Source organism: Dermacentor variabilis, unplaced genomic scaffold (genome assembly GCF_050947875.1).
Source record: "Dermacentor variabilis isolate Ectoservices unplaced genomic scaffold, ASM5094787v1 scaffold_20, whole genome shotgun sequence".
NCBI classification, from domain to species: domain Eukaryota; kingdom Metazoa; phylum Arthropoda; class Arachnida; order Ixodida; family Ixodidae; genus Dermacentor; species Dermacentor variabilis.
The window spans coordinates 3,256,934-3,267,109 of NW_027460368.1; the positions used below are offsets into that span (position 1 = coordinate 3,256,934).

Genomic DNA, 10,176 nt, shown 5'->3' on the forward strand with positions numbered 1-10,176 from the left:
ACAGCTAGGCCAGACGGCAATGGTGCCGCGTTCTACAAAGCTTACGTTGATGAAGTGGCACCCATTTAGCATGCAGTCATGACGGAAGCGTACGAAACGAAAGAAATGCCACTTTCTTTCCCTGCTGCTCACGTGGTGCTGGTTGCTAAAACTGACGACCGCGCTAAGCTGCTTTCTGCGGGGGCGCATCATCTGATAACGCTCAAAAACCCCGACTACAAAATTTATACGAAAGTGTTGGCAAAACGACTGCACAGCGTAATCAAATTTCTTGTTGGACCACACCAAACATGAGACATAAAAGGACGCTCTGTCTGTACAAATGTGCAAGTAGGCCGTAGTATTCTCGGGTGCTATGGCATTTTCGGCAGTCGGGTAGATATGTTGGAGCAGGACTTAGGGGGGGGGGGGCGGGGGGGGGGGCAAAGGCATTTGAACGTGTGTCGCATGAAGCTCTTTTTAGTATACTTGAACGTGTTAACATAGGTACTGCGATAGTCGATTGCTTAAAGATGGTATGCAATGACTGCATTGTAAACATTGTGGTGAATAAAAATCTAACTGATAGTATTAGGCTTTGATCATCGATTAGGCAACGTTGTCCATTGTCCCCTCTCTGCAATTTATATAGAGCCTTTCTATTCACCTCTAAAATGGAATGAAATAATTTTAATGGTTATAATCTTGAATCGTCGCATGTTAAAGCGTTTGCATGTGCTGATGATGTGGCAATCTTTTGTACAGATCACAAAATTGTACAAGAGTCGATAAGCGATGCTATTAGATATTGCAGGCAAACCGGCTGCAAGATAAATAGGGACAAGAGCATCGGCTTTTGGCAAGGAAGCTAGAACGTCACACCGCAAGCCTTTGGAAATCTACAATGAACCATGCCCCCTTGGAAACATTTGGTTGTGCCTCTGGAGCACTACTATAGTAGCGCGTAATACTGTGAGGACGAGGCGTCACGTGTAAAAGAGGAAACTGGAAGGTGACAAGGTGGTAATTTATCAATGTTTGCAAAGGCAACTGTTTGTAGTTAATTTCTAATCGCCAAAGTATGGTATGTCCTCCAATTTTTGTCGATGACTCGTGCGAATTTACAGAAAATGCAGAAAGTGTTTGCCGTTTTTATCTGATCCACTTGGGGAAAGGGTCAGCCGAACTAACTCGTTTCGTCCTGTTCGAGATGGTGGCCTTGGATTGCCGCATTTGTTCTTACGAGAGATTGTTTCGCGTTTTTTCTTCTTGCGGGGCCAAAGTGATTTATTTTTGTGTATGATGCTCGAGGTCTGTTTGAAAGGTGCTTTGACTGAATTTATTGTGTCTAGTGCATAACCTCTAAATTATGGGGTTAAACGCTACTTGCGGGAGGTGGTCTATCCCTTTCGAATAAAAAAAGTTCAGTTTTCACTGCAGCGCCTGAGCACAGTAACAAGAAATACATTTTACAAGGATTTAATTGAAGATATGTTGCTAGTGCCTTTGTACACAATGATATACAATGATGGTCCAGGACAAGATGTACTAAAGATAGTTAAAAGGATGCTACTGAGACCAAATGCAAAGTCATTTTTCTTCAGGTTGCATACATTTACCCTTCCTGTCGAGACATGGATTGCCCACAAAGTAATATTTGTGCCCTGGACGACAAACTGTGTTCTTTGCAACGAAACGGTGATAATCGAGTACGCCTTTATTGAGTGCTGGGATTCAATATATTATTGGAACGTCTTGCAAAGAGCTCTTATAAAGCAACTGCTGATAACAGCCCAGGGTATACGTTTCCTGCCTAAGGCCTCCACGGTCTTTGGAAGACATGGATGGCGGTAACACATGCTGATGTCAACGTGTGCTCAACACGAGAAAATTTTCTTGAAAGCATCGTTTTCATAGGTAAGATATATCGCGAACAGGCAGGACTAGATAACTTGTTGTGTGTTCTGGAGGAAATAGCGAAGTTCAAGGAATTTTAGCTTGCCACGTTGATCCATGTAATCGAACTTGTTTTTATCTTTGTGTGTCATTCTGTTAAAAAAAAGGGGGGGGGGAGCATCATAGCTCAGTGGTAGAGCATTAGACTGTATATCGAAAGGTCCCCAGTTCAAACCCGCTTGCCCCGTTGTAGTGATTGTGTCACTAAAACGGGGCACCGTGGTTCACTTTCCAAAGGGAAAGCACATGGAGGTCAATCTATACACCAAACTGTGTTTTGGATACGACATGTGGCAGAAATCTCACACTCGACTTCATACTGTACCTAAAACCCTCAAAAATACGTGTATAGTTACGACGCTTTCTCCGAGAAAGATTGGCCAACTGCACGATGTTGCAACAGCAGTGAAGCAGACGATGCTGAAGCTCCTTTATAGTATATGGTGCTGTACACTGTTCTCCCTAAATGATCTCCGTGGTACATTTTTGTGTTGTGAAATGTGATCGCACTAGTGAAGAACCCTATAGGATCACGCACACTACGATGACCGGACACTGTCGGCGACAGCGTTTTTTCCCTTCATATGGGCCCCTCTATAACACTGTACCGTCGCCGACAATTTGCCGACGGTCGGCCGAGATCTCGGCGTCGGTACAGTGTGACAGAGGCGCGGACACGAAGGTAAAAAAACGCTGTCGCCGATAGTCGGCAGACCTAAATCGGTGTCCGGTCGATCAAGTGCGAGTGAGCCTTTACGGGCATTCACAGAGGCTAAGACGGCAGCAGCGCTTTCGTAACCAGCCATCGCTGGCGACCGACAACCGCAAACGCGGTGTGGGCCGCTGCCACCAACGCCATTCCCGCAGCTCCTCCACCACCATCATCATCACCATAAAATAAACATAATGGCCGCCTGCAGGCACTGGAAATTCAGGTCTGTATTTAGACATGCGCCACGCACAGATTCGCGGCCGCGCAGCTAGATGGCGCTGTCCGCTCCGAAGGAAGTACGAGGGAGCAGGCAGGCTGTATGCACGCATCAAACATGACGGGTCCCGGCGGTGGCAATGCAGTTTGTTGCCACATTGATTCAATGGTAATCGTACTAACGTCGGTATTACCATAGAAATGTGTCCGGCGGGAATTCCTTTCCAGTTCTTTGAAGTCACTTCTCTCCGGGCGCGAGTGCAGTGCCGGGACGACCCACGGCGTAGGGGCAATAGCAATCTTCAAGCACTCCGTCGCATGAGAATAATTTGCGATAAAAAAATTGGTTAAGCAGAATTGACGCACTTGTCTGATTCAACGTTTCGCGACGCTATCTTTTAAGGTTTCAAATAAATTCGATTGAAATATGTATATATAAGCCGTGCGTCGACCTATCGCTTATCAGGGACGACGGTGCTTCCTATCCATGTGCAATCGTCAAAGACGCTCACGTAATGTCAAGCCGATGCCTAGGGCCGCGGCCGCTCGCCTAGCCACGGTCCGCGCGTACAGTTCTTGTGTGCGAAGCGCGGTTGAGAGCTCTGCAATGCGACAGCGCATGAGCGCAGTCACGTGGTTTTACTTCATATTTCACGGGCTTTTTTAAACGCCGAAAAAAAAGGCCACGCTGCGTGCACGTTGCCACAAAAAATTAGATTGGTGGATTTCGAATGCCATCTACAACGTAAGGGAACGCACTTGGCCCTAATGTGAATATTAAAAATTGCATAATTGATAATAAGTAAATAACTAATTAAGCGCAATTTAAAAAAACACCTTAAGGAGAGCCACGTGACGACAAATCATGTCTTTCGTTTCATTCGGTTCGGTTAAACATGTCTGAGATCCTCGGTTCCAGTTACGCGATCCACCCTGTATAGGCGGAGCCCCACCGTACCACAAGGGTCACGTGACTCCCGCAGATAACACTCTCTCCAGGGTCAACCCTGTTCTCATTGCACCATATTTATGATGGGCGCAATTTTTATTACAATATCTCGAGGATTGGCTCACTGTACTGCTACACTATCGCCGAGGTGGGCCCAGTTCACTCGACGGGACTCGAAGCAAGTAGATCCGCCAAACTCGATAAAGACGGCAAATAATGATTTGCTTAGATAAAGTACTTATGCTCCTAAAGATGGTTGTTTGTTGCAATGAGGATATTTAGGTACCGCTTGCTGTTTTATTGTATAATTGCGTAGAGGAGAACAGCCTGCTCATGGGACAAGTGTGGTACTGTAACAGATGGTTATATATACGATTCGTAAAGCTCTTTCATTAGATCCCATCCGAAACAGGGCAGTGGCTGTTTCGGATGGGGTCTCCTTTTACAATTGCGAAGTTGCACTGGCGCCCTCTAGCGTGTGACGTCACCATTAAAATAAAATCAAGAGTATGACGGAAACTCCAAGGTCAATTCACGAGGTGACAGAGGCGAGGCGGAAATGTGGCACTGAGCAGCGGCATTCATTGTAGTCGTGTGATTAAAGCGCGACTACAGTTCACGGCGCTAAACAATAGTTGATGAAAATTATGCATCTAACATGTGACAAATGGAAACATTTGAAAAAGTGCAGACAATGATATTTGAATGGAAAATGTGAATTCACAAGTTGTTTGCTTCCATTCGCGAATAATCGTTAGTACGAACTCCGCAGGCTTTCTGAAGTTTCCTACTGGCGATGCGTGCTGAGATATTCCGAGATCTTAGTACCGTATTTAACACTGGAATTTCGTCAGAACGACCGTATCCGTAGCCTTAGCAGAAAAAAAAAACGGTATAATATGTAGTAGTAACTTTATCAGATTTGATTAGTAAGTTTATTTTTTACCTGCCTTTTGGCTAAATATTATCTTTTAGCTGCGTCATCAGTGCAAGATAAGAAGCTATAGGTAGAACGCGGGCTGTGTTCGTTCAAATTAAAGTGCGATTTTTGTGAATTGTTTCAATTTAGTGTTATTTTTTTTTACTACGAAATAAGAGATGTGTGTTGGTGCTAAGGACACATGCATATGGTAGTTAGTTACATCTCTGGGTTGGCCCATTGCTCCGAATTCATCGCTAGGCACGCTAGGCACGTCATACTATGCCAATTTAGGTACATACGAAGCCTTAGGTGACTGTTTCATAACCTACATGACTCGCATGTCATGATTTAACATTTATGTTGGTCACACACTATTATCATGCTATGCCAAATTTGGTACATGTCAAGATGTAGGCGGCTGTTTCATCACCTACATGACCTACATGACACGCATGTCAATGCTTATCATTTATATCCGTCATACACTCTTGTCATGCTATGCGAGTTTTGGTACATACCAAGTTAACAAAACGACCATGAGAGCACCAATACGTAGGCGGCTATACATACTGTCAAAGAGGTAAATGTTCGCCAAGAAATGCTTCGCATTTAAAGGCACACTAAAGGCAAATATTGAGTCAAGCTAAAGTGATGCATTGGTGCTCTAGAATACCTAAGGCGTCAATATTATCACGAATAGAGCCTTAATAATCGAGAAATCGAGGTAAACTCAGAACATGATTAGAGACTCCCCCGAGACATTCAAGTACTTGCGCGATGACGAAAGCACTCCTCAGTTAAATTTTGTCACTAGTACTCAACCACTCGTTGCACGAAACATCCTTGCTTTGTATTATAAGACGAAATAAAATGCAACTTGTCCAGTTCTATTTCAATTCTAGCAAAAAAGCACTCATTAAAATAACCCTGACAACGATGCGGGTGGTCGAAAGGTTTCGTTTTCACTCGACCCCGCGCCGCCCACGCTTTCGTGTTTCAGTAGTTATCGCGCAGTGCTGCGCTGATCTTGCTGGCTCGCGAAACTCGCACGAAGTACAAGTAGCGGAGAATTCAACTTCCACGTTGTGTCGTGATATGCCCGAATGGTCTATGCCGCGTGACCAAAAAGCAGCTGCAGTGGCGAATCCGCCACTCAGTCTTGAGCTCGGTACCGCCGTATGTCGAGCGCCGTTTTACTCACCGACGGCAGCAAAGGGTGGTGATGGCGCATGCAACGTGACCACTCCTACGATTGGTTGGCGGGAGATTTGAATGTCGAAAAAGGTATTCGCACCCTTCAGATGCAATTTTCTCGTAAACTAAGTCTTTTCTTGGCACGAAACAAGCATTGCAAGGTTTCTGGAATGGTATTTAAACAGTCCACGTCGACTTAGTATTTGCCTTTAGTGTCCCCTTAAAACGTAAAGGCCATGAAATGAACGAGTTGAGGGCAAATATTTCAATGAAACTTTGTCATTCGAGAACCTTGTTTGCATTTTGTACATATGCAACGGCCAGGGATAAATCTGAATGACGCTGTCCTTCATTCCAATGTATTGCGCAGGAGCAGCTGTCACCGGTCGTGTATTCTGAGTAATTGCATCGAAATTAGAGTCGCAACAGAGAAAACACATAAATAGCATGAGTTCTACAAAATATGCATTAGAAATGCGAAGATACAATTGAATATACAAATGGGAAGATACAGCTTGTAAAGGGTAAATATGTGTCACTGGAAGCAAAGTTCACTGCATGTATACTGAAAACCTCGCAACAATATATTTAAATACACCCAGAAACGCCGCTTCCCTAGCACATAGATTAAAGTTTTGGGGAGCCATCTTGTAAACAAATGCGGCATTCAACTTGATCCCGATAAGATTTCCGCAGTGCTCAACTTGCCACGCCCACTTCGCGCGAAAGAACTGCGTAACTTCCTCGGTCTCGCCTCGTACTTCCGATAATTCATCCGCAACTTTGCCACTATTGCCTCGCCCCTCCATGAACTTCTTGCCAGTGTCAATTCCTTCCAGTGGTCCGATCGGTGCGAAGCTGCTTTTCGGGGAACTTAAGCGCGCCTTAACCTCCCCACCCGTCCTTTGCCATTTTGATAGTAAGCACTCACTCTATTGCACACTGACGCTAGCGGCAAGGAATTGACGCGGTGCTGCTGCAGCGCGACCGCGCTTCTCGCGAGAAAGTCGTCGCATATGCAAGCCGCGTTTTGTATTGTTCTGACATGTAAGAAGTATAAAGTTTATTTGACTTCGCGTGTTGCCTGTTTGAAATTTCTGCGAATAAAATGTAGCATCGTACTAGCTTTTGCCATGACATTGTCAATATGTTTATGCCAAGTGAGTGATTCGGTGAAACATACTGCTAGATACTTGTATTCCAACTGTATGTCGATAAGCGTGCCATTGATGTTATATCGGTGCAGAAATTTGGATAATTTTCTGGAAAAACTTACGCTACTGCACTTCTGAATATTTAAAGTCATGTTCCATTTTTTACACCGGTTCGCTACGTTATCTAAATCTGTTTGCGGAGTATCTATGTTATTTTCAGAAGTCATTTATCTGTAAATCACACAGTCATCGGCAAATAGTTTTATGGGTGATGTAATTAGTTCGACAATGTCGTTTATGTAGAATAAAAACAACAAGGGGCCCAGTACACTTCCCTGAGGAACGCCCGAAGAACCAGTTATTGGTGAAAATGCGGCGCTGTTTAGGACGACAGACTGTGTTCTTCCGTTTAGGTAGTTTCGTATCAAATTTTGAACGTTTTCGTTTAAATTTAATGCAGCAAGCTTTACATCTAAAAGCTTATGGGACACAGTACCGAAAGCTTTTTTGAAAATCAATAAAAACCGCGTCTACCTGACTACTGTTATCAATGGCTTTGGATAAAAAATGCTGAAATTATATTAGTTGCGTGTTGCAGGAATAACCTTTTTGGAATCCGTGCTGGGAATGTGTAAAGAAAGCGTTTGAGTCAAGGAATGGAAATGTATTACCATATAAAATGTGTTCGAATATTTTGCAACATATCGACGTTAGTGAAATCGGCCTATAGTTTTCTCTGAGTTTTCTGTCGCCCGATTTAAAAACTGGTATCACGCTTGCCGTTTTCCAATCTTGAGGGATGAGGCCTGTTTCAAGGGGAAGCTTATAGATGATCGGTAAATACGAAACAATTATCATATGGCACTCTTTAAGGACCACTGGGGATATTCCATCAGGTCCGATTGCTTTTTGTTTCATCTAAATGGTGTAATACAGAATCGACGCCACTAACATCCAATTCAATGTCTGGCATCATATCGCCCTGATTGGCGTTGTTCAAAAGCGAAGTCTCCCCCCAGCCGACACCTGCGAAAACACGGATTGGAAGTACTGGTTAAAGCATTCCGCCTTCTGATAGTCTGATGTCACGGTTTTGCAGTTAGTAAATAAAGATGGTATAGGTTATTCTTTTCGTTTTTTTTTACATATTTCCAAAACGATTTTAGGTTTCCTCTCAAGTCCTTGTTTTTTTAACAAAGAAGTTATCTTTCGTAGATTTAATTGTTGCTTGCAATAGATTATTTATCTGTTTTTATATTTGATTTGATTATCATTAGTTATTAATGTTTGTGAGGAAATTCGAAAACCACAAGCGGTCACGCGCACAACACAGGCCACACAAATTGATTGAATTGCCACTGAAACCTGGCTATTCCTCCGGTGAAATGGTCCAAGTTTACGGGATCGGGGCTACATGGACGGTTCGCATTTCTTTCCGCCTCGCGGTCCTGGCGGGCAGCACGCTTATCGGACCGGCACCACGGGGAGAGCGGAAAGAAAGGAGATACGCAAGCGCTTGGAACGCCGACAAAGAGAGGGCAATGCGAGAGAGGCGTGGTCGACACGGGTCAAAGTGTAGTATCTGTTCTTATCAGTTTAATATCTAATACGGGTTGTATTTAGACCTAAGGTATTAAACTTATTTTTGCAGAGAGAGAGAGAGAGAGATACAAATGAGAGAAAGTCAGGGAGGTTTACCAGAGTTAAAACCTCCGGTTTGCTACCTTGCACTAGGGGAAGGGAAAGGGGAGTGCTTAAAGCCTGCTTCAGCTCCGCCGCGTATCGGCCTGGTATTACTCTACGGGATCTACGGGATCAGCCCACCTATGGGGGGAGATTTTCGACGTACACGGCTCGATAGACGCACGCAATTTTTTTTTTGAGAATCTAGCCATATACAGCTTGGCTGTTTTGTGCAATAACAGAACTAACGTTGAGGAAAACAGCTAGGCCAGACGGAAATGGTGCCGCGTTCTACAAAGCTTACGTTGATGAAGTGGCACCCATTTAGCATGCAGTCACCACGGAAGCGTACGAAACGAAAGAAATGCCACTTTCTTTCCCTGCTGCTCACGTGGTGCTGGTTCCTAAAACTGACAACCATGCCAAGCTGCTATCTGCGAGGGCGTATCGTTGATAATGCTCACAAACACCGACTACAAAATTTATACGAAAGTGTTGGCAAAACGACTGCACAGCGTCATCAAATTTCTTGTTGGACCACACCAAACATGAGACATAAAAGGACGCTCTATCTGTACAAACGTTCAAGTAGGCCGTAGTATTCTCGGGTGCTATGGCATTTTCGGCAGTCGGGTAGCTATGTTGGAGCACGACTTAGGGGGGGGGGGGGGGGCAAAGGCATTTGAACGTGTGTCGCATGAAGCTCTTTTCAGTATTCTTGAACATGTAAACATAGGTACTGCGATAGTCGATGGCTTAAAGATGGTATGCAATTACTGCATTGTAAACATTGTGGTGAATAAGAATCTAACTGATAGTATTAGGCTTTGATCATCAATTAGGCAACGTTGTCCATTGTCCCCTCTCTGCAATTTATATAGAGCCTTTCTATTCACCTCTAAAAGTTAATGAAATAATTTTAATGGTTATAATCTTGAATCGTCGCATGTTAAAGCGTTTGCATGTGCTGATGATGTGGCAATCTTTTGTACAGATCACGATATTGTACAAGAGTCGATAAGCGATGCTATTAGATATTGCAGGCAAACCGGCTGCAAGATAAATAGGGACAAGAGCATCGGCTTTTGGCAAGGAAGCTAGAACATCACACCGCAAGCCTTTGGAAATCTACAATGAACCATGCCCCCTTGGAAGCATTTCGGTGTGCCTCTGGAGCACTACTATAGTAGCGCGTAATACTGTGAGGACGAGGCGTCACGTGTAAAAGAGAAAACTGGAAGGTGGCAAGGTGGTAATTTATCAATGTTTGCAGAGGCAACTGTTTGTAGTTAATTTCTAATCGCCAAAATATGGTATGTCCTCCAATTTTTGTCGATGACTCGTGCGAATTTACAGAAAATGCACGAAGTGTTTGCCGTTTTTATCTGATCCACTTGGGAAAGGGTCAGCC

The 10,176-nt window shown here is 44.1% G+C and overlaps 1 non-coding gene across 1 annotated transcript; it reads left to right on the forward strand.

Moving 5' to 3' along the window:
- The first annotated feature begins 8,643 nt into the window (after positions 1-8,643).
- Positions 8,644-8,838, forward strand: LOC142568551 (U2 spliceosomal RNA). Its single transcript, XR_012825458.1, has one exon. It is a non-coding gene; the product is annotated as a U2 spliceosomal RNA (small nuclear RNA).
- Positions 8,839-10,176: the final 1,338 nt, after the last annotated feature.